The 25,272-nt window shown below is 39.9% G+C and overlaps 1 protein-coding gene across 4 annotated transcripts in view; it reads right to left on the bottom strand.

The window, feature by feature from the left end:
- Positions 1-24,568, bottom strand: part of VPS54 (VPS54 subunit of GARP complex) — a 127,831-nt gene extending 103,263 nt beyond the window's left edge. For 2 of the 4 annotated variants that reach the window (XM_010381668.2, XM_010381669.2), the window contains exon 1: positions 24,032-24,516. The gene's annotated coding sequence lies outside the window, so the exon portion shown is untranslated. Of the gene's footprint in view, positions 1-7,662; positions 7,781-24,031 lie in introns of all 4 variants that reach the window. The other 2 variants (XM_030921131.1, XM_030921134.1) reach the window with 2 other exon arrangements.
- Positions 24,569-25,272: the final 704 nt, after the last annotated feature.

Here is a 25,272-nt window from a genome sequence, read left to right as displayed (position 1 = left end):
GAAGCTTTGTAACTTGATGTGATTCCCTTTGTTCATTTTTGCTTTGGTTGCCTGTGCTTGTGGGGTATTTATTCAAGAAATCCTTGCCCACTTCAATGACCTGGACAGTTTCCCCGAGGCTTTCTTTTCAATGTGTCATAGTTTGATGTCATAGATTTAAGTCTTGCATCCATCTTGATTTTATTTTCGTATATGGTGAGACAGGGGTCCAGTTTCATTGTTCTAACCATGGGTATCTAGTTTTCCCAGCACCATTTATTGAAGACACTGTCCTTTTCCCCAAGACTGTCCTTTGTTAAGAATGAGATCACTGTTCATGAATGGATTTCTGGATTCTCTACTCAGTTCCACTGTTCTATGTGTATAGTTATAGGCCAATACATTGTATAATTTGAAATCACATAATGTGGTTCTTCCAATTTTCTTTTTTTTTTTTTTTTTTTGCATAGGATAACTTTGGCTATTCCAAGTCTTTTGTGGTTCTATGCAAATTTCAAGATTGTTTTTTCTATTTCTCTGAAGAACGTAATTTGTATTTTGATAGGGAACACATTGAATCTGTAGATTGCTTTGGTTAGTATGGACATTTTAACAATATTGATTCTTCCAATCCATGAACATAGAACATCTTTCCTTTGTGTATTTGTTTTCAATTTCTTGCACCAACATTTTATAGCTTTCACTGTAGATATTTTTCACTTCTTTGGTTAATGCCTAGGATTTTATCTCTAGCTATCGTAAATGGGGTGACTTTCTTGATTTCTTTTTCACATTGTTCAGTGTTGGCATATGGAAATGCTACTTGATTTTTGTATGCTGATTTTGTATCCTGCAACTTTACTGAATTTATCACTTCTAATCATTTTTGATGAATTCTTTAGGTTTATCCGAACATGAGATCATATCATCTACAAACAAGGACAATTTGACTTCTTCCATTCCAATTTGGTTGCTCTTTCTCTCTCCTGTCTGACTGCTCCAGCTAGGACTTCCAGTACTATACTGAATAACTGTAGTGAAAGTGGGCATCCTTGCTGTGTTTCAGATCTTAGAAGAAGGGTTTTCAGTTTTTCCTCATTAGGTGTGATAACAGCTATGGGTCTGTCATATATGGCTTCTACTGTTTTGAGGAATGTTCCTTCTATACCCAGTTTTAAGGGTTTTTATTATGAAAGGATGTTTAATTTTATGATATGCTTTTTCAGAATCAATTGATGTTTTTTGTCCTTCATCCCCTTGATATGATGTACCACATTTGCAAATGTTGAACTATCTGCATTCCTAAAATAAATCCCACTTGGTCATGATGAATAATATTTTCAATTGTTGTTGAATTTGGTTTGCTAGTATTTTTGTTGAAGATTTTTTGCATCAATAGTCAGAGATATGTGTTGGGGGAAGCCAAGGACCGCAAACAGAGGGACCAGCTGAAGCCATGGCAGAAGAACATAAATTGTGAAGATTTCATGGATATTCGTTAGTTCTCCAAATTAATACTTTTATAATTTCTTACACCTGTCTTTACTGCAATCTCTGAACATAAATTGTGAAGATTTCATGGACATTTATCACTTCCCCAATCAATACTCTTACAATTTCCTATGCCTGTCTTTAATCTCTTAATCCCGTCATCTTCGTAAGCCAAGGATGTATGTCACCTCAGGACCCTGTGATGATTGCGTTAACTGCACAAATTGTTCATAAAGCATGTGTGTTTGAACAATATGAAATCTAGCACCTTGAAAAAAGAACAGGGTAACAGGGAACAAGGGAGATAACCATTAGATCTGACTACCTGGGAGCCAGGCAGGACATAGCCATATTTCTCTTATTGCAGAAAATGGGTAAGAAAAATATTGCTGAAATCTTTCCCCAGTAAGGAATATTCATAAGTAACAGCCTTGGGGAAAGAATGCATTTCCAAGGGAGCCTCTAAAATGGCCTGCTCTGGGAGTGTCTGCCTTACGCAGTTGTAGATAGGGATGTAACATGCCGTAGTCTCCTGCAGCACCCCAGGCTTATTAGGATGAGGAAATTCCTGCCTAGTAAATTTTAGTCAGAGTAGTTGTCTGCTCTCAACCCGGTTCTTGATGTTTATCAATGACAATGTGTGCACAGCGGGACCAGGAACCTCATTAGTAATTCTAGTTTCACCCTGGCCTCGTGACCTTGCCCTGCCCATTTGCCTTGTGATATTTTGTTGCCCTTGAAGCATGTGATCTCTGTGACCCACACCCTATTCGTACACTCCCTCCCCTTCGAAAACTGCTAATAAAAACTTGCTGGTTTTATGGTTCAAGGGGCATCACGGAACCTGCTGACATGTGATGTCTCCCCTGGAAACCCAGCTTTAAAATTTCTCTTTTGTACTCTTTCCCTTTATTTCTCAGACTGGCCAACACTTAGGGAAAATAGAAAAGAACCTACGTTGAAACATCGGGGGCTTGTTCCTCCAATAGATATGGGCCTGCAGTTTCATTTTCTGATGCGTCTGTTTGGTTTTGGTATCAGGGTAATACTGCCCTCATAGAATGAGTTTAAAAGTATTCCATCCTCCTATTATTCAGGCTAATTTGACTACGATTGGTATTAGACCCTCATTAAATGCTTGGGAGAATTCAGCAGTGAAGCCATTCAGGTCCTGTACTTTTTACTGGGAGACTTTTCATCACAACTATTATCTTATTACTTGTTATTGGTCTGTTCACACCCTGGATTTCTTCATGGTTCAGTCCTGGAAGATTGTATGTATATAGGAATTTATCCATTTCTTCTAGATTTTACAGTTTATTGGCATGCAGTTGCTCACAGTAGCCACTAATAATCCTTTGAATTTTGTGGTATCGGTTTTAACATCTCCTTTTTCATCCGTGATCTGAGGTCGTCTCTCTTTCCTTAGTCTGGCAAAAGATTTGTCAGTTGTTTTTTTTTTTTTTTTTTTCTTTGTCATCTTTTCAAAAACCCAATGTTTTGTTGATCTTTTGTATTGTTTCTTCATTTCAATTTCATTTATCTCTGCTCTGAGCTTTGTTATCTCTTTTTTTCCCACTAATTTTGGGTTTGGCTTGCTCTTGCATTTCCATTTCTTTAAAATCCATCATTAGGTTTTTATTTAGTTTTTCTTCTTTTTTGATGTAGGCACTTATAGCTATAAACTTTCTTCTTAGTATCGTTTTTGCTGTATCCCCATAGATTTCGGTATGTCGTGTTTCCGTTATTGTTTTTCAATTTCTTTCTTAATTTCTTCACTGACTCACTGGTCATTCAGGAGCATATTAGGTAATTTCCATGTGTTTGTATAGTTTCCAAAATTCATAATGTTGATTTCTGGTTTTATTCCATTGTGGTCAGAGAAGATGATTGATATTATTTCAATTTTTTCTTTCTTTCCAATCTGTTTCTTTAGCTCTAATATTTGCTTTATATATGAGTGCTCCAATAGGTGCATACATATTTACAATTGTTATATCCTATGCTAAACTGACCCCTTTATCACTATATGATGACCTTCATTGTCTCTTCTTATAGTTTGTGTCTTGAAATCTACTTTGTCTGATATAACTACTCTGGAGTATCTTTTTCCATCCCTTTATTTTCAGTCTACATGTGTCTTTATAGGTGCAGTGTGTTTCTTGTGGGCAACAGATCACTGGGTCCTGTTTTTCTATCCATTCAGCCTCTTTATGTCTTGTTATTGGAGAGTTTAGTCAACTTACATTCAATGTTACTACTGATAAGGACTTACTCCTGCCATTTATTTATTTGTTTTCTGGTTGTTTCGTAGTCTTCTCTTCCTTCCTGTCTTTTAGTAAAGGTGATATTTTTCTGGTGGTGTGACGTAATTTCTTGGTTTTTTAATTTTTTGTGTATCTGTTCTATGGTTTTTGATTTGAGGTTACCATGAGCCTTGCAAATACTATCTTAGAACCCATTGTTTTATGCAGATAACAATTAACACTGCTTGCATAAATAGGCAAAAAGAAAACTAATAAAACTCTACACTTTATGTCCCCCCACTTTATAGCTTTTTGTTGTTTCTATTTATATTTTACTGTCCTTATGTCTTGAAATAATTGTAGTTATAATTTTTTATTGGTCCATCTTTTAGTTTCTCTAATTAAGACTAGTTTATACACCAGTTATCACGCTATAATATTCTATGATTTTCTGTGTACTTATATTGCCAGTTAGTTTTACATCTTCAGATGGTATCTTTTTGCTCATTAACCTCTTTTTCTTTTTTTATTGAAGTACATACCCTTTAGCATTTCTTTTTTTAAGTCAGAGTCTCACTCTGTCACCCAGGCTGGAGTGCAGTGGCACCATCTTGGCTCACTGCAACTTCCACCTCCCAGGTTCAAGTGATTCTCCTGCCTTAGCCTTCTGAGTAGCTGGGATTACAGGCATGGACTATCATGTCTGGCTAATTTTTACATTTTTAGTAGAGACAAGGTTTCATCATGTTGGCCAAGCTAGTCTTCAACTCCTGACCTCAGATGATCCACCCATCTCAGCCTCCCAAAGTGCTAAGATTACCGGTGTGAGCCACTGCACCTGGCCAGCCCTTTAGCATTTCTTGTAGGACAGGTCTGGAGCTGATGAAATCCCTCAGCTTTTGTTTTTCTGGGAGTCTTTATTTCTCCTTCATGTCTGAAGGATATTTTCATTGGATATACTATTCTAGGGTAAAATATTTTTTTTCCTTCAGCATTTGAAACATGTCATGCCACTCTCTCTTGGCCTGTAAGGTTTCTACTGAAAAGTCTGCTGCCAGCCATATTGAAGCTCCATTGTATGTTGTTTCTTTTCTCTTGCTGTTTTTAGTATGCTTGCTTTATCCTTGACCTTTGGGAATTTTATTATTAAATGTCTCGAGTTAGTCCTCTCTGGGTGAAATTTGCTTAGTGTCCTATAACCTTCTTGTACTTGGATATTAATATCTTTCTCTAGGTTTGAGAAGTTCTGTTATTATCCCTTTGAATAAACTTTTTACCCCTATCTCTTTCTCTACCTCCTCTTTACAGCCAATAACTCTTATATTTGCCTCTTCAAGGCTACTTTCTAAATCCTGGAGGGGTGCTTATTGGTTTTTGTTCTTCTTTTGTCTTCTCTGATTTGTATTTTCAAAAAGCCTGTCTTCAAGCTCACTAACTCTTTCTTCTGCCTGATCAACTGCCTTTTTTTTGTTTTTGTTTTTGTTTTGAGACAGAGTCTCGCCCTGTCACCCAGACTGGGGTGCAATAGCACAATCTCATCTCACTGCAACCTCTACCTCCCAGATTCAAGTGATTCTCCTGCCTCAACCTCCTAAGTGGCTGGGATTACAGGGATGTGCTACCACGCCCAGCTGATTTTTTGTATCTTTAGTAGACACAGGGTTTCACCATGTTGGCTGGACTGGTCTCGAACTCCTGACCTCATGGTCCACCCTCCTCGGCCTCCCAAAGTGCTGGGATTACAGACATAAGCCACCACACCTGGCCGATCAACTGCTTTTAAGCCATTCTGATGCATTCTTCAGCAAGTCAATTGCATTTTTCAACTCCAGAATACCTGTTTAATTCTTTTTAATTACTTCAATCTGTTAAATTTATCTGATAGGATTCTAAATTCCTTCTCTGTGTTACTTGAATTTCTCTGAGTTTCTTCAACACAGCTGTTTTGATTTCTCTGTCTGAAAGGTCACATAACTCTGTTTCTCCAGGATTAGTCTCTGGTGCCTTATTTAGTTCATTTGGAGAGGTCATATTTTCCTGGATGATGTAGATGGGTGTAGATGTTCTTCAGTGTCTGGATGTTGAAGAGTGAGGTATTTATTGTAGTCTTCACTGTCTGGGCTTATTTGTACCTGTCCTTCCTGGGAAGGCTTTCCAGATGCTCTAATGGACTTGGGTGTTATGATTTAAGCTGTATCTGCTTTAGGGGGCACCCCAAGCCCAGTAATGCTGTGGTTCTTGAAGACTTGCAGAGGTACCACCTTGGTAGTCTTGAATAAAATCTGGAAGAATTCTCTGGATTACCAGGCAGAGATTCTTGTTCTCTTCCCTTACTTTCTCCCAAACAAACGAAGTCTCTTTCTGCTGAGCTGCCTGGGACTTGCAGCAGGGCCAACACAAGCACCCTGTGGTCATCAATACTGGCACTGCACTGGGTCAGACCTGAAGCCAGCACAGCACTGAGTTTCACCCAAGGCCCGCCGTAACCACTACCTGGCTACCGCCTATGTTTGCTCAAGGATGTAGGGCTCTACCGTCAGCAGGTGGCAAAGCCAGCCCAGCTTCTGTCCTTCCCTTCAGGAGAGCAAGTTCCCCCAAGTCCTCAGGTAAGTCCAGAGGTTCTCTCCAGGAGTTAGGGATCGGTCAAAAACCTTAGAAGTCTACCTGGTATTCTATTATACTGCAGCCAAGCTAGCCCTCAAATCATAAGACACAATCATTCCCACTTCTCTCTCCCCTTTGCACAGGCAGAGGAGCCTTACCCTGTGGCCACCACCACCAAAGGCCCATAGGGAGTACTGCCAGGCTACTGTCAATGTTCACGTAAGGTCCAAGGGCTCTTAGTCAGCATGTGGCAAACGCTGCCAGGCCTGGGACTCACCCTTCAGTGGGCTCCCCTCTGGCTCAGGGCAGGTCCAGAAATGCTGTCCAAGAGCCAAGGCCTAGAATCAGGGACCCCAAGAGCCCACTTGGTGTTTGAACCCACTATGTCCAAGCTGATATCTAAGATACAAAACAAAGTCCCCTTTATTTTTCCCTCTCCTTTTCTCAAGCAGAGTCTCTCACTGTAGCCACTACAGCTGGAAATGTGCTAGGTCTCACCTGAAGCCAGTATGTCTGAGTCTCAAGCTAAGGCCCATGGCGTACTATGTGGTTATCACTGCTAGTTATTCAGGGCCCAAAGGGCCCTTTAGTCAGCACAGGATGGATCCTGCCAGGACTGGGTCCCTCCCTTCAAGGCAACAGGTTCCCTTCTAGCCCAGGCGTGTGTCTAGAAATGTTATCCAGGAGCTAGGGCTTGTAATGGGGGCCTGACCAGTACCCTATCCTACTGTGGTTGAGCTGGTATCCAAGATGTAAGACAAAAGTCCTCTTTATTCTTCCTTCTCCTCTCCCCCAGCAGAAGGTAGGGGGTCTCTTTTGGAGCTGCGAGCTGGGCTTCCTGGGCTTGGAGGAGAGGTGGCACAAGCAACTCCCTTAGGTGTTCCAGTTGATGTCTTAGTAAGTCATGTGCCCCCAATTCCACTGGTGCCGAGCCCAGCTCAGCCCTAGGACTTGCAGTCCTTTTGGCCTACCCTGCCTTTTAAGTTTATTTAGGACCCTGGCATACCTTAGCCCACAGTGGCAAGGCTTGCCAGAACTCAAGTTCCAACCGCTGAGATGGGCAATTCCCCTCTGGCTAGGGATGGTCTGAATGCTCCCTCCATGTGTGGGCGTCAGCTGAGTTCAGCCTGGTTTTGCTTTTTGCTGTTACAATACATTCAATGAGAAGTCTCACAATTGCTGCACTCCTCCTATCCCAAGCATACAAATTTCTCCACACCACACAGTCACTGCATGGGGGATGGGGGAGAGGTGGTATCAGCAATTCAAGGCTGTCTTTCCTATCCTGTTCAGTGCTTCTTTGGGCAATATGAAGTTAAAACCAGGTTCTGTGAGTGCTCACCTGATTTTTGTTTCTTATGAAAGTGCTTTTTGTGTGTAGTTGTTAAATTTGGTGTTCCTGTGGAGGGGGACATCCAGTGGAGCCTTCTAGTTCACCATCTTGCTCTGTACCCCAAGATCTAAAATAAATACATTTTGACACAAAGTGTTATGCCACAGATATGTGGAAAATGTATTTATGTGAAACATCCATTGCTTAATGTCAGATAAATTAGATATTCATTCTAACAATACTATGCTGATATCTTGATTTATTCTATTTACCATGCAGTTTTTACAGAAAAAAAGAAACCCTAAGTGGCATTTTAGAAACCTAGAAATATGTAGGCAGATAGCAGGAAAAAATACTTCTAGATTCTTTTAAGTTATTTCTGTATCTGGGGAGAAAAACACATGGTTTACTCTTCAAAGATTTTGAATTGGAAAACACATGCACATTCTCTCTTTTCCTACACCACTCTTAATTCTTATAATAAGAGGGAAGAGCTCTAGTAAAAGGGGATTACAAAAACCTAGGGGACAGCCTATAAAGGTGAGTCCCAATTTCCAAACATTTGACTCTCCACTGCCTTCACCATCCACAGCTTATTATTAAGAAGATCTCCCTACAGTAAGAACCAAACTTTGTACTGATTATCGCATAATTATACAAGTACAATCACTGGTAAGAAAACATGATAGATTTATTCATAAGACATAGATGTACAAACAAATATAACAAATGTACATGACATCTGAATCACAAAATTTTGGCAAATAAATAATCTGTCATTGAAAGGCTAAAGAACAAAAATGATGAGACACCTTAAGAAGGTTTCAGGATAAGCAATGCATAGTTTGTCTACTCAGAAAAAAAATCAGTTCGAAAAAACAAACAAGCAAACAAAATACACAGAATACAGGAAAATGGAAAGCTCTAAGCACTAAACGCAGGGAACTACTGATTTCTGATAGTTCAAGTTAACTACCATCTAGAAACAAATCTGGCATTTTAACAACTGTAATGAGAATCTATAAACAGCTCTACCTTTTTCACATGGTAATCTCCTTGTAATTGTATCAATACTATGTTTGAATAGTATTTTCTCTTGAAGCTTTCTTTGGTTTCTCACACTTAGTCACTCTATGTATTTCAATTTCTGCATCAATCATACTGAGGTTTTGGTTTTCATATAGTTCCTTCCCTATCAGACTTTGAATTTCTTGATGTTTCTGTTTTCCTGTGCATTCTATTTGCTTATCACAGTTACTGTCACACACATAATAAAAATTTTATAGATGAATGAAATGGATGGTATGTAGAACATATCAGAACAGACAGACAAAACAGATAGCTGCCAGTAATACTTAAGGAATAACAGAATGGGTCTGGGCTAATAAGGAAAAGAAAAAACAGAATCATCCACTCTAAAAAAAAAAGGGGGATTTCTAAGGATGAGTAAAGATTTGATTTTCTTTCTTATAGCTCAAAATATCTTTTTATGTTCAGCTAAAAACTTCTTTTGAAAGGCACTAGAAGCATTACCTCCCCCAACCCCAACCACCAGCCAGAACCCCACCAAGCAATGAACACACCTGGTGCCCAGACCTCTGTTTCTAAATACTGCCTCCAACTAAAATAAACCAGGACTCTTTGAAGAAATATGTAACTCCAGACATGGAATACAGAAAGAACAAGTCTATCCTGAGCACTCCTGCATCAGAAAGCAAGATATGCTCAAAGACCAGTAGGACCTATCAAGAGGACAAAGGGCCAAGTTAAAAGGGGGTTCCCACGGGCCACATTTGGGACAACTTAAGCATATTTTTTAAAAGTAATAGAGTATAACATATGGAATAAGTGAAACTTAATGGATACACAGAGATACTTAAGGGAGGAAAAAGAGATAAGGAAAGGGGGTGGGGAAAGAAAATCTCCGCTGAAGAATTCCAGTAATAAATACAGAAGGAATGACCAAATTAGAAAATCACCAATTTGCAACCTCCAATGTAAAAGCTAATTCAGGCAAAAATCACCAATGTATGCTAAGGCCATTAGGTGAAAAGTTGTTAAATACAGAATATTCTCATGGTGCCTAAGTATTACCTCACAGATTACTTAGCAACACAAAGGGGAAAATGTATCTTTAAAATGGAAACCTGGCTGTCACCACTGTAAGTCATTAAACTTAATGTTACTGATAATAGGAGGACAACCTGATATTATGTAATTCATGAAATGACAAAATAGGAAATAAACATCATTACCTATGAAATAGTCTCTCCAGAAATGTTTAATCCAACCCCATCAAATCTCTAGATCAGGAGTTAAGCTTTATTGTCCTGTGGATTTCTTTTACAGTCTGGTAAAGCTTATGGATGCCTTCTTAGAATAATGTTTCTAAATGCATAAAACACACAAGACTACAATGGACAATTATACTGAAATACAGTTACCATAATAATTGTTTAAATTATAACAGTAATATTATTTCTTCTTTTTCAGACAGGGTCTCACTCTGTCACCCAGGCTGGAGTGCAGTGGCACAATCACAGCTCACTGCAATCTCAACCTACTGGGTGCAAGCGATCCTCCCACCTCAGCTCCTGAGTAGCTGGGACCACAGGTGCACGCCACTACATCTGGCTAATTTTTGTATTTTTATAGAGAGGAAGTCTTGCTATATTGTCCAGGCTGGTCCTGAACTCGTGGGTTCAGGCAGTCCTCCCGCATCAGCCTCCCAAAGTGCTGGTATTACAGGCATGAGCTACCATGCATGCCCAGTCTATTATTGCTTAATACAAATCTAGCAACTACCTTAATTTATAGACAACAAATGAGCATAAATTAAATCTTAAGATATCTGCAGCAATTGAATGTGATATGAGAATACCTAAGATTTCTATTGGTGACAAAGCTACAGGTACTGTAAATGTACTGCCCATACTGTATCTATGAAGGGTTTCTTATATTTATAATTAAAGGAAATGCTAAAATCCTGTTAGAGCAGAGTTTCTCAACCTTGACACTACTGACATTTTGAATGGGATAATTCTGTTATCAGGGACTCTCTCGTACCCACCCAGCTGTGACAATCAAAAACGTCTCCAGACATTGCCAAATGTCCAAGGGTTGGGGAAGGAGAAGACGAACTCACCCCAGTTGAGAACCACTGAGTTAGAGATAAGTTAAAATAAAGATGTCATTTTTTCCCCATCTAAAGTTCACAGATTCTCTGAATTCTACAGACCCTACAGAGTCTGTGAACTCAAGGTTCAGTTCCGTTGGCTCTAGACCTACCTTTGAGTTTACAGTAAACAGAAGGAAGTAGGATAGTAAGGTTTAAACCGCCATATATGAGGAAACAATGAGACAAATTAAGAGTATGAGATATTCTATTAAGAAATTGGCTTGGATACTTAGTCATTTTAAAAAGGTGGTAAAACTTTAGACTAAAATAAATAAATTACGTGATTATTTACCTACTTGTTTCCTATCTCTGCCACTATACTGTAAACTTACATTTGTTTCATTCACTTTCCTATACCACACCCAATACAAAGTCTAAGCATTCAATAAACCGCATGACTATTCAATGAATGAATGACCAAATGAATGAGTATCACAGCGAGTGGGTAAAGACACATAAACCACTAATACAATACCTCAAAATGTTCACATACATTTCAAATAATCTAAAAATATAAATCCAAAATATATTTTCTTGTTTGTATAACATTACTTGACTTTCTGAAATTTGATTCTAGATCTCCACCTTCCTTATAAAACGATAAACTAGTTAAGAGTATTGGCCATACAATGAGTCAGATCTGTCATTTATTAGTTGTGCGACAACTGTCTTACCTTCCTAAGTCTCAGTGTCCTCATTTGTAAAATGGGACAGCAGCAGTATCTTCCTCATAGGAATGTCGTAAGATTTAAATAACTTATATAAGTTCATAGCATAATACTTGGTACACAGTAGACATTCAATAAATAATTGCAACAACCATTATTATAAACATTTTGTATTTTTTTTTTAAGACAGAGTCTCACTCTGTCGCCAGGCTAGAGTGCAGTGGCGCAATCTCAGCTCACTGCAACCTCTGCCTCCCAGGTTCAAGCCATTCTCCTGCCTCAGCCTCCTGATTAGCTGGGACTACAGGCACACACCACCATGCCCAGCTAATTTTTGTAATTTTAGTAGAGACAGGGTTTCACCATATTGGTCAGGCTGGTCTCGAACTCCTGACCTCAGGTGATCCACCCAACTTGGTCTCCCAAAGTGCTGGGATTACAGGTGTGAGCCACCATGCCCGGCAAACATCTTACTTTTTAAACGGTCAACAAATACTAACATTTCAACTATGCCATAGAAAATTTTAAAATAACTACAAACTTTAGGATCCTGATCCTCCTCTTCTGGTGTCTTTTTCTGTGCTTGAGCATTCCTAATCCTGGAGAGAGAGGTAGTGGGTAGGGGAAATAGAGGGGAAAGAGCAAGAACAAACAAACCAATATGGGCACACATAATTTACTTTCAGAAAAGTCACCAAAGCAAGAAAAATGATCCTCACTGCCATGACACTGAAGGTGGTAAAAAGAATACTGGAAAGTGATAATGAAGCCAGAAAACATGGTGGCCTAGAACAAAAGCAACTTTGATGACAAAAACTGTGCCTGTGGGAGAGAAGAGAGATGAGGAGGTGGTAGGGGAGTGACTGGAAATAATGGTTTGGAAGACATCTGAGTATAGGTCAAAGTTAAGTCCATGGAAGTAGAGTAGACGAGATAAAAATTACAATGTCTGAGTTGGACAAGACTTTAAAAGAATGTCTGCCTCAACTTTCTACTTCATATATAAATCCTTTCTACAAGGGGTCTATCTGCCTCTACTTGAAAACCTGAATAATGAAGAATTAACTACTTCAAAAGCAGAGTACTACTGTAAAACAACCATAATTACTTTGGAGAAAAAAAATTCTTGTAGTGAACAGAATCCTGCCTCCCTGAATTTTCTATTACTGCTTCTAGTTCAATTACATTATAGGAATGAATTAGTAGATAACTACAGATAGTCACAGGAAAGTGATGTTACAAGTGGAGAAAGTGCCGAAGAAGAGAGCTAATGGAAGCTCTGAGCAAGGGGTAGGGCAAATCTGTTTAGAGGAAAAGACAACAGCAATCAGAAATACCATTCTTACACAGGGAAGATGTATCAGGAAGTAAAGTGCAAACAGTAAGTAGCATCAACATGCTGCAAAGAGGTCAAGGAGATTACTAACTTTAGAAAGGATACTGGATTAAGAACAGTTTCAGGACGGTGGTTGGGGAAGAAGCCATCCCACTGAGGTTAAGAAGTAAGTGATGAAGTAATAAAGGCAACAGTATCAACATCTCTTTCATGGTTAAAAAAAAAAAAAAAACAAGAGTTGAGCAAGAATCTTTTAGGCAAACCGAGACCTGGGCGTATTTGTAGGCAAACAGCAAGAAGCCAGCTGAAGGGTGAGATTAAAGAGGAACAAGAGGCTGGGCACGGTCGCTCATGTCTGTAATTCCAGCACTTTGGGAGGCTGAGGCGGGTGGATCACCTGAGGTCAGGAGTTCATGATCAGCCTAGCCAACGTGGTGAAACCCCGTCTCTACAAAAAATATGAAAAATTAGCCGGGCGTGGTGGCAGGCACCTGTAATCTCAGCTACTCTGGAGGCTGAGGCACAAGAATCGCTTGAACCTGGGAGGCAGAGGTTGCAATGAGCCGAGATCACGCCATTGCACTTCAGCCTGGGTGACAGAGCGAGACTCTTTGTCTCAAAAAAAAAAAAAAAAAAAAAAAGGAACAAGTAAATGGTGGCGAAAGGAGATGGTCAGAGTTACGTACACACAGGAATGGGGTGAGAGGGGATGGGAAAAGGAAAGGCAAAGTGAGAAAGAAAGAAGATCAAGCCCAGGGACTATAAGGTACCTCAGGTTTATGCCACACCTTGCGAAAGACAGGACTTTGTCAAGCAACAGTGAGAAAATAAGCAGGCTGACCTAGAAAAGTTGTCTCACACCCTATTCCTGTGCCCAATGTGTGAGTAGGAGGAGTGGAAATCAGCTGGGACTGCAGGTTCTCAAGGTTCTGTGAAGTGTTAGATCAAGAGCGCAGTAAAAATACGTTATCAATGAAAGAAGGAAGGATGACAGGGAAGAACGAAATGGAAAGACAAGAAGAATTGCATCATCACTAATATCTGACTCTACAGTAAAATACAGTGAACACTATACAGTTCATACTTGCTTACTTTCAGATTTTTGTTCATCTTCAAATTAACCTAGTAAGAAAAACATTTCTGAATCAATGAATCAATGATCTCTATTACATGAATGAAGAAACAAGTTCAAGAGTAACTTGATTTCAGACCATTTAGTGAGTTAACTGTGAAGAGGGAATCTGAATTCAGATTTTCTGATTCTAAGTTCCATGCCTCTGTCTCTGCACCAATAAAAAAATTTTAAATTATTTCACTACTCCTTCCCACCCATTTCAGGCACCTGGTGCTTTCTTTTTCTGTCTGTCTCCTTATCAGATCGATGACTGAACCAATAATTATTTACTCTCATAACTATTACTTATGTCCATCTTCTATTGAATGATATAATTAACATCTAATTGTGATAATTTTATAAGACTAGGATTATTCCAAAAGGAAAAAGATACTATACAATTTTTTTTTTTTTTTTTTTGAGATGGAGTCTGTGTTGCCCAGGCTGGAGTACAGTGGCAAGATCTCAGTTCACAACAACCTCTGCCTCCCAGGTTCAAGCGATTCTCCTGCCTCAGCCTCCTTAGTAGCTGTGACTACAGGCACCCGGCACCACGCCCAGCTAATTTTTGTATTTTTAGTACAGATGGGATTTCACCACGTTGCCCAGGCTGGTCTCAAACTCCTAACCTCAGGTGATCCGCCTGACTCAGCCTCCCAAAGTGCTGGGATTACAGGTGTGAGCCACCACGCCCAGCCTACACTTTCATCAGTGTAATCTACTGCATTTTTCTTACCAAAGGAATTAATTTGGCATCTGTAATGGGAGATAAATACACTACTTTGGCCCATCATTTTAGCACTTTCAAGAAAGTTTGAGCCCAAGAAGTTGAGGCTGCAGTGAGCTGTGATGGCGTCACCGCACTCTGACCGAGGCAATGGAGAGAGGCCTTCTCAACAACAACTTCTGAATTCCATATAATCGACCCTTTTATTTATTTATTTTTTTGACACAGTCTTGCTCTGTCACTCAGGCTGGAGTACAGTGGCGTAATCTCGGCTCACTGCAACCTCCCGCTTCTGGATTCAACTGATTCTCCTGCCTCAGCCTCCCAAGAAAGTAGGACTACAAGTGCCTGTCACCTTGCCTGGCTAAATTTTCGTATTTTCAGTAGAGACGAAGTTTCACCATGTCGGCCAGGCTGGTCTCAAATTCCTGACCTCAGGTGATCCGCCCACCTCTGCCTCCCAAAGTGCTGGCATTACAGGCATAAGCCACCGCGCCTGGCCCCGTATAATTGACTTATAAATTAACTTTAAAAAAAAAATGTCTAATTTGAGAAAACATGGATAAAGTGGAATTTCTTTTTAACACTGGAGCTGGACAGAGCTTTTTTGACATAATTTTGATACAATTTTGGACCTAATTTTTTTTAAAGTCCATACTTGACTGCTATTTTTTTAAAGGCAACAAAAAAAAATCTTAAATTTCATTTCCCCAAATTTAGAAGTACTGATAATATGCAAGAAAAACTTAACCATACTGTAATGTCCTACCAAAGATCAGTTTGATAGAACTCAGGAGTCTGTTACCATAGTAAAAACTCTGCCCCCTCCTTTCTCCACCACCTTATCTTATTCCTCTTTAATCTCATCCTTCAGTTGGTTTCTTGCTGTTTGCCTACAAAATACATCAAATATCTCACATTCTAAGAAGTACTTTCCACAACATTTTTGAAATGTAGGAGTCAATTTCTGGTAAATGGTATACTTAAGTTTTTCACACTACCTATAAACAAATAGCAATATACTTCTACACTATACTTAAGATTTATCATTTGACAAAATCTAGTTTAATCATAATTTTTAAAAATCCTTAAATTTTTTTTAAATGCATATCACATATATTATTGCTCACAAAAATCTCAATATTGAAGGTACAATCTAAACATACTCTCAAGAAATACTAACATTGGGGCTGTCATATAAATAAGAACTTCTATAGTCCTCTTGAGCATTAAAGAAGTATGGAAGAGGCTTAAGGAACCCAGAAAATAAGAACAAAGTCGTAGTAATCTAATTTGCTTTTTCTTTACATCCTCATATAGCATTTACGAGACCCTGTGCTTTGCAGGAAACTCTGAATGCATGCGCTTCCTAAAGTTACTTATTTACTTTTTATTTAGTGACAAGGAAAAATAAGAAATAATAGTGACTAGAAGGATAAAAATTATAACAATTTGTAACCTTAGATTTAAATATTTTTAAATGGCTTATAAAACAAATGCTATTTCATGTGACATCTTTATCAGGAATAAAAATCATAAATATCCTCATAAAATAATATATAATTTTTAAGTCTAGATAATATTCCAAATAAAAGCAATGTCTTTTTTTCCCCAGCACTCATCAGAGAATTATAACATTATAGCAGCCATTAAAATTAAGGGGAGGCCCAGGCGCGGTGGCTCATGCCTGTAATCCTAACACTTTGGGAGGCTGAGGCGGGCAGGTCACAAGGACAGGAGATCCAGACCATCATGGCCAACATGGTGAAACCCTGTCTCTACTAAAATATAAAAAGTTAGCTGGGCGTGGTGGTGCATGCCTGTAGTCCCAGTTACTCGGAAGGCTAAAGATAGGGGAATCACTTGAACATGGGAGGGGAAGGTGGCAGTGAGCTGTGATTACCCCACTGCACTCCAGACTGGCGACACAGCCAGGCTCCGTCTCAAAAGAAAACAAAAAAAAAAATTGATTAAGGGTCACAGGCCTGGAATATGAATAAACTATACTAAGATAAAATCTGTCTCTAGCATGTAAAAATTCCAACAACAACAACAAAAAACTTGGATGGTTTCTTACTCCTTTGGGCCACTGATATGACTGTATAACTAGTGAAATTTTTGTCAGTCAAAATGAACCACATTAGACACTTGTATTCTCTTCTTGGTGTCCCAGCCAAATATTAGCAAGATAATCTTAAAATCACTCATTCAGAGTTATTGAATAAATATCTCAAATATATAAACTATTAGACACTTATTAAGTAACAAAGATGATACTTTCAAGGAATTTTCATTTTAGGGAAAATAAAGCAAAATAGCTAAGAGACATCTGCATTAAGTCAGTAAATAGTTCACAAATAAAAATATTAAATGTTAGTTTAAGGGAAAAGTAAATACAGGGTTTATGATTACTATAACCTCAAACGAACAATAAATTAGTATTTTAATTAATCACTGCTTGGCATTACCCTTACATCCCTCCCCATTGGTTGGGTATCGTAGCCCTGTTCTACTTTACTAACTTCATTACTTAGCCTATATCCCCATTACTTCGTCTCCCTTGCATCTCTCCTCCCTCATCCACCTTCAATAAAATCTGTCTTTGCTTTTCTCCTGGTTGCAGAACACTGCCAGAAAAAAACAGTAAAATATGCTGATTACAAATTTATGAGTTCCAATCTCCAATGAGCCTCTGATGCTGCTCAGCAATTCTTTCACTTATTTATCTTGAAACACTTCTCTTCTCCATTCCCCACAACGTGTGTAACACTTTCAACACTCTCAAGTCCCCTAGCCTGCCTACTTTCAACAACCCAAGGCTCAAAAAGTAACTGTTTAAAAAAAAAAAAAAAAAAAAAAAAGGCCCCAGATGTAGTTTTTTCCCTCCATATCCAAATGTATCTAATTCTCATCCATACACAACTCCTAACTTTCTGAGATAGAGTATAGATGTCTACTCTTTTCCACAGTTAATCCCCTAACAGCTGTTCTTGATCTTACCTCTTCCTGCTTCATCTGGGACCTTTTTCTATTAGTTATTCCCCAATTCTATCTTTGATCTCTTCATCGGCCCATCAAAAAAAAAAAAAGTTCAAGCACCAAATGAAGGCCCTTTCCCTCCTCCCTGCCTCCTCCAGCTACTACTTCTTACCTCCCCTTCACTGGCAAACCTCTATTCTCTTTTTGGTCTACCTCCTTAGCTGTCTTCCATCTTCACCACTTACTTGGCTCCAGGAAAGGTTAGGAATGACCTGATTTCTACATTCAGTGGCCTATATTCAGAATTTATCTAACCTGACCTCAATGCCCTGAAAAAGTCAAAGGAGGTAATAAAAGCAGAAGGAATGAAAAAGAAAGTCACCATTTGTAATCCTCCAACATAATGACTGATGCAAGCAAGGATCATTAATGGATACCAAAATCACTGGTTAAAGGGTTGTCAGGGAATAGGATATTTACATGGCTATTAAGTATCCTCTATAAATTATTTATTAAATAGTAGAGAGATCTGTCAGTCCCACCTTAACCAAGTGATCAAACTTGCATTACCAATAGAGTGACAGCCTGAAATCACGTGCCTCCTGATGTAATACAGCAGTAGAAATACACATCATCTGTGTGGTGGTCTCACCAGAAATGTCTGACTAGAATCTAATCATGAGGAGCAGACCAATTCAGAATGTGGAACATGCTCCAGGACATACAGTCTCTACTTCTCAAGAGATAAACCTAAAGAAGAGAGGAAGGCGGTAGGACTAGTCCAGACTGGGGGAGACTTAAAGAGACATACCAGCCAAATGCAATGCATTAACCTTGCATGAATCCTGCATTTGAGGGGGGAAAAAGCTATAAAGATTTTTGGGATAACTGGGAAGACTTCAGTATAGAGTATACCTCAAATAATGTTATTAATACTGATATATATATATATATATATATATAAAACATATATAATACCTATCAATACCACATTACTTATTCTGAATATTATCTGTAACTATTCTACCCTCAAATTACCCCATAAAAATCTTACTGAATAGCTGGGCCTTTGACCACCTCTACCCTTATTTTTATATGATTGTGAAAGAGAGGTGACCAGTTAACAAAACTGTAAGAAATTGGCCGGGCATGGTGGCTCACACCTGTAATTCCAACACTTTGGGAGGCTGAGGTAGGCGGATCACAAGGTCAGGAATTTGAGACCAGTCTGACCAACATGGCGAAACCCTGTCCCCACTTAAAATACAAAAATTAGCCAGGCGCAGTGACGTGCACCTGTAATCCCAGCTACTCAGGAGGGTAAGGCAGGAGATCGCTTGAACCCAGGATGCAAAGGTTGCAGTAAGCTGAGATTGTGCCATTGCACTCCAGGGTGGGCAACAGAGTGAGACTTTATTTTTTTAAATAATAATAAAATTGTAAGAAATTATATTTTTGCCCATTCATTTCATGCATTTTAATTAATTCAACTCTAAACGCTACAGCATAACTGTGGACTACTGGACATATAGAAAAATCAAAGTGACTTTTTTGCATAGAAAGATTAAAAATAATTTTTAAAAAAATCTAGAAGGAAATGAGATTTTACAAATGGTGAGTAGGCTTAAAACCCCTATTTCTTCAGTTAAATCCTCACATCTGAAGAACAATTACCACTGGTAGAAAAACTCTTCAAATACACAGGAAGGCAGGCATAGTAAATGAAGACAAAAGGATTACTCCCAAAAAGGGAATTAATCCAAATAACTATAGCATACTCTTAAAAAGACTAAAACTATTTGTATAAGCCACTTACAAAAATTTTTAACTCTGAAATAAAATACATATTTTCAAGTCTTCTCAAATAGCATATTTGAAAACAAGGTAATCTTTTCTTAATAACTTAATTTCACCATTTTAATAATCAGTTATTTTACTGTGCTATAATGGTGATACTCTCGGGTGCTACAGAAGGAAGTCAGTTTGCCCCTATATTAAGGAGTTTCAGTTTGCCTATATTAAGGAGTTTCAAATATTGATACACTAGTTATTTTACTAGTTATCAATATTTGTATTTAGTGCTTCTCTCCTCCCTAGAGAGGCTGTCAGCCATCACTATTCTCCGCCTTACTATCTATATTCCTGCCTTTGACAACCCCTATATTCCTTCCTAGTTTGATTCTTCTGAAGCGAATAACTCTTCTACAGTATGTTATAGTTGACACAGCATCTTAATACATATTACCTTATTTAATAATTCTTACAATAGCCTTGTAATACATGGATTATCACTACCCCTATTTTATAGATGAGAAAACTGAGGCTCAGAAAGAATAACTTGAGTAACTTATCCATAAGGTATGGATGATAAATAGCAAAAGTGATCTCAACTGTCAATTACCTTCTTTCATCAACAAATTAAGCTTGTTAAAAACATTAAATAGTCAAAAGTGGAGCTCATAGGGGGAAAAAAGATTCATTATAAGCTTTGAATTTTTCTGGATATTCACAACATACATACATTAAGTTAAACACTGAGCTTACTTCTCCTTTCTTGGTAGTTGAAGCTGCCAGGAAAAAAAAAATCACTTCTGGATAAAAGATATGAATATATTCTATTTACAATTTCAAAAACATATGCAAAAATAACTAACAATGCAAAACAATATCCAAATTTGCAGTAAATTTAAGTCTATTTTTAGGAAAAAAAGGGTTTCTTTTTTCAGATTTGAAGACAACCTAAATATACAAAAGAATATCTGCATTGTGTCATAAATAGATTTCATTTTTCCCTCAATTCCTCCTCTTGCAAAGAAACAGAGTTAGTTGCTAGAGGATCTAAGGTGTTAATCTAATTCACCAAACAATGCCCACTGAGACTATTTTCCCACCTGGTAGGAATCAAAAACACTAGGTTCTTACCAGAAATCACGCAACCCCTAGGTTTACAATGGTACCAATGACATTTTGAACCGGATAATTTCTTGCAGAGGTGGATGCAATATGTCCTGTGGATTGTAGGGTATTTAGCAACGTCCCTAGCCAATAGCATTTCCTTCAACTATGACAACCAAAAATGTCTCTAGACACTGCCAAATTTCCCTTGGAGGTCAAAACCATCCTTGCAGAGCCATTGTTTTAGATGTTAGGGCACTGGATATTTGAAAAAGGAAACCTCCAACTGGCCCTGTTAATTATAATTTTTTAAAATTTGTTTTTTTTAAAAATAAGACATTAATAGTACAAGATACCTAAATAATACATCTGCTATCCTTCCTTAGGTTAAAGCATTTTTAGAGGATTTTGTAATATGGGTTTCATCAATGTAGCTACATATAGTCACTCACTTTTCCCCCAAAGTTGGGGGAATGTCCAGTTCTTTCTCAGCTGTGCTAGCAAAATGTCAAATACATACATATATACAAGAATCTAAACAATTCTAACTTCCAAAGTCCCATTTCTTGCTTTACATGGCCACGCTGTGGTTCTTGAGCCACATCCTAGAGATTCAAGCTTCTAATCTCCAGATTTCCTCATCTGGTTGCTGCCAACTAATAGTGAGGTAAGTAGGAAGTAAGCTGATGACCTTTAAGATCTTTTCCAACCCTGATATTCTAGTATTCAATGACAAAAATGCCCACTTTTACTTATTGATTCCGACCTGACCAAACCACCTCTTGAGGTTACTGAAGACATTCATGCCTTCTTTCTCCAACTTCATGCTGAATACAACCAAAAAGTGTAACTGTTATTTACAACATCACTTTTAATATTGGTGATCAGTTGCTTATTCCCTAGCTCAAATAAAAAATTTTAACATGCACACTGATTTTAAAGGAAAAGCTTTTCAAAAAGCTATGAGCCCACAGCATTATATGAAAGGCCCACATTGGGCCAATATTGAGACAGAAAGTAGACTACTGGTTGCCTAAAGATGGGGCTGGGGTGAAGAGAATGGGGAGTAACTGTTAATGGATACAAGGTTTTTTGAGGGAATGATGAAAATGTTCTAAAATTAGATTATGGTGATGTTTGCACAACTACTTAAACTAAAAACCACTGAATTGCACATTTTTTTTTTTGAGACAGAGTCTCACTCTGTCACCCAGGCTGGACTGCAGTGGTGCTTTCTCCGCTCACTGCAACCTCCACCTCCCAGGTTCAAACGATTCTCCAGCCTTGGCCTCCCCAGTAGCTGGGATGACAGGCACTCGCCACCATGCCCGGCTAATTTCCCGGCTAATTTTCATATTTTTAATAGAGACGGGGTTTCACCATGTTGGCTAGACTGGTCTCAAACTCTGGACCTCAGGTGATCTACCTGCCTAGACTTCTCAAAGTGCTGGGATTACAGGTATGAGCCACCGAACCTGGCCAAGTTGTACACCTTAAATGGACATATTTTATGGTATGTTAATTTTATCTCGATAAAGCAGTTTTTAAAAAGTTAAGAGCAGGAAAAAGGAATTGTAATTAACTTTTGTTGATTAAAACAAAGAGTGTGATGGGTTGGGGCTGTGGCTCACACCTCTAATCCCAGCACTTTGGGAGGCCGAGTCGGGTGAATCACAAGGTCAGGAGTTTGAGACCAGTCTGGCTAATATGATGAAACCCCGTCTCTACTAAAAATACAAAAATTAGCCAGGCGTGGGCACACCTGTGGTCCCAGCTACTCGGGAGGCTGAGGCAGGAGAATCACCTGAACTCGGTAGGCGGAGGTTGCGGCAAGCCGAGATCACGCCACTGCACTCCAGTATGGGCCACAGAGCAAGATCATGTCTCAAAAAAAAAAAAAAAAAAAAAAATAGTGTGATGAAGAACAAATTCTGCAAAATTTACCGTTTCATGAGCTATATAGGAATTGACTTTAATTCTGACACAAAAAATTACCTTATCCAGAAATAAATTTTAACTTTCCAGAAAATATAAACATATGCAAAAGTAATCACCTTTTCCTTGTAAACTTTTAGTATTAAATTCTAATTTCAAAAACACTTCAGAAAGCCAAATGCTGTAGTAACAATAGTTCTACAAGAATAAAATATATGAATATTAACAACAACAAAACAGTGTTTACGATTTGGTTGTGATGCATTCTTTATTTTAAAAACCCATTAAAACATTTTTCATTTATTTAAAAAGTGATCCTCAGACTGCCTCTTAGATTGGTAGTGTAATAATTCTTAAGTTATCAGAACATAATTTTAAAATAGCCAAATTACAATAAAATTGCAAACTCTACTGTCCCAAACATCAATTACACATACTGATCATTTTTACCCAAACCTATCATGAGCAACGATGATCACTACGAACCATCAACATCCATTTCTAGGAAATCCGATTCTGACTACACTACAAATACAGTCAAACAAACAAATCCCATCATGCCCTCTGTTCCATCATTTAACTGCTTAGAAATCATTTAGGCTCTGAAGGTGCTTTTTGCAATTAGAACTCTCCTTCGGATTTATAAAAGTGAATGTACATCAAAATCTGCAGTTTAGGTTATCGCAATAACATTTCTCAGTTTACTACAAGTAATTTATCATGGTATTACTTAAAGTCGTTTACCATTAAGACTGCCCTGGATTTGACAAATCAGAAATACAGCCAATTAAAAACAAAAACAGTATAATTTAATTCTTCGAAAGTAAGAGCCTCAATAAAGACCAAAAAATAAAGCTGATTAGAAGGAAAAAAATTTTTTTTCGCAATCCCGGTCAGTCAAAATGCTAAAAATACCATCTTGAACTCAACACATGAACAGACCAAATGGCTAATTATAATTGGCAAGCCAAAGTTCCCAAGTCAACGACGGGAGAGCAGAGACGGCAGGGAGGGCCTGCCCTTTCTATCTGTGCAGAGATGGAAGGAGGCAGAACTGAAGAAAATTAATTATTGAACAAATTATTTCAAGCTACATTGTCAAAATGCAAAAGACTGAGTAACTCTTTGGGTTAGCCTTCCCCGGAGAGAAAAACAAACAAATGTTTAAACGATTCCAATAGAATCCAACAGGACTAGGGGCCTGGCTGGAAAAAGAAAAGGGAAAGTTTGGGGGCAGCGTCTAAGGGGGTGATGGAAGTTCCAAAGCTGGGATCCCGGAAAGAGAGGGGCTAGAGCGGCGTTTGCGGTCGCCGACAGGAGGTAGGGAACACAGCTGCCAGCCCCGATCCCGGAGAGAGAGTGAAAAGGAAAAAAAAGAGGTGGCGGCGAGGAGAATGGAAGCTTCAGCGCCGGTCAGTTGTGACCGAAACTCCGTCCGCTTCGGGCTGGGGAGGAGAGCCGAGGGGGTGGGGTCTCGGTCCCTCTCTCCGCAGTAGGTCGGGGTGAGAGTGGGCCGCGACGCGCGGGGGCCGCGGGGCACACCTACCTGCGGGTCCCGGGGCAGCCGCCCTGAGCGAGGCCTAGTGCATCGCCGCCGCCTCCAGCCCTCCACGTCGCACCGAGGCTGCTGCTCCACGGCCGCCGCCGCCCGGCGCCCGGCCGGGCCCGAGCCCGGCTTCCCGCCCCGCGCCCGCTGGCCAGTCGGCCCGGGGAGCACAGGGCCGCCCTCTCGAGCCCAGCTCCACTCGAGGGTGAGAGGCGGCAGCGGCGGCTACCTCACGTCTCTCCCGGGTGTCCTGTCAGCCAGCAGTCTCCCCCGGGTCCGCAGCGCCGCCTCCGCCGCTGCTGCCGCCGCCTCTCCCACATCCCCGGCCTCCAGGGGAGCCGCCGCCGCCGCGCCACGACCACTGCCTCTAGTGCTTCTGCTCCCGGCTCCACTGCTTTCCCTCACCCTGCCGGCCCAGCCGGCTTGGCCCGGTCGGGTGCGGGGAGACAGCGCCGGAGGCCGCCGCAGCCCCCAGCCCACAATCCACCGCGCGGCTCCGCCGGGGCGGGAGGGCCGCGGCCCGGGCCGGGGGGGAGCGCCCGCCGCCTGGGGAAAGCGGCTTTGGCGCAGGCCGGCGTGCCCGTCGCAGGCGCAGCCAGAGTTCTCTCGGGGCGGGGAGTACACCGCGTGGCTCCCCTGCGCCTACTCTAATAGTCCTACACGCAGGCAGAAATCCACGCTGAATTCCACTTTCCCCACCACCCTTCCCTCCAACTCCCAGTTTTCAGGAACACCCAGATGCCTCCTGCCGCCTTCCCGGAGACTGGGACGCGACCCCTCCAGCGTAGCCCTCGCCACCCACAAGACCAACCGCCTCGAACGATCCCTAAATCACCCGGGACCTATTAAAGCAAATACTTCCACGAGATTCCACCTCTCTCCCACCCCCTCGAAGTAAATGCTTTTCAGCTGTTCCCAAATAAATGCCCTTCCAAAGGTTAAAGGTCACCCCTCCGCAACAACCCAATTGTCTCTATTGAGGACTTTTTCCCATCCAGTCCTCTGCTCCAAGTCTTTCCCAAGTTCCAGGCCTTCCTCCCAGGCACTGAAATCAGTTATTCCTGTTACTTGACTGAGATACTTGGAGTGTGTATGATAATTAATACCTTCTAATTCTGATTTCAGCCTGGTTTCACAGGACTTGCAACTTTAAACCAATAAAATACAGTCCACAAGAAAGGGAAGGTCTTAGTATATAAATACAAACACACACACACACAGACACACACATATATATATGG

This window comes from Rhinopithecus roxellana, chromosome 17, assembly GCF_007565055.1.
Source record: "Rhinopithecus roxellana isolate Shanxi Qingling chromosome 17, ASM756505v1, whole genome shotgun sequence".
NCBI lineage: Eukaryota > Metazoa > Chordata > Mammalia > Primates > Cercopithecidae > Rhinopithecus > Rhinopithecus roxellana.
Note: the sequence above shows the minus strand (reverse complement) of the source record. Positions and strands in the feature narration are given on the sequence as shown.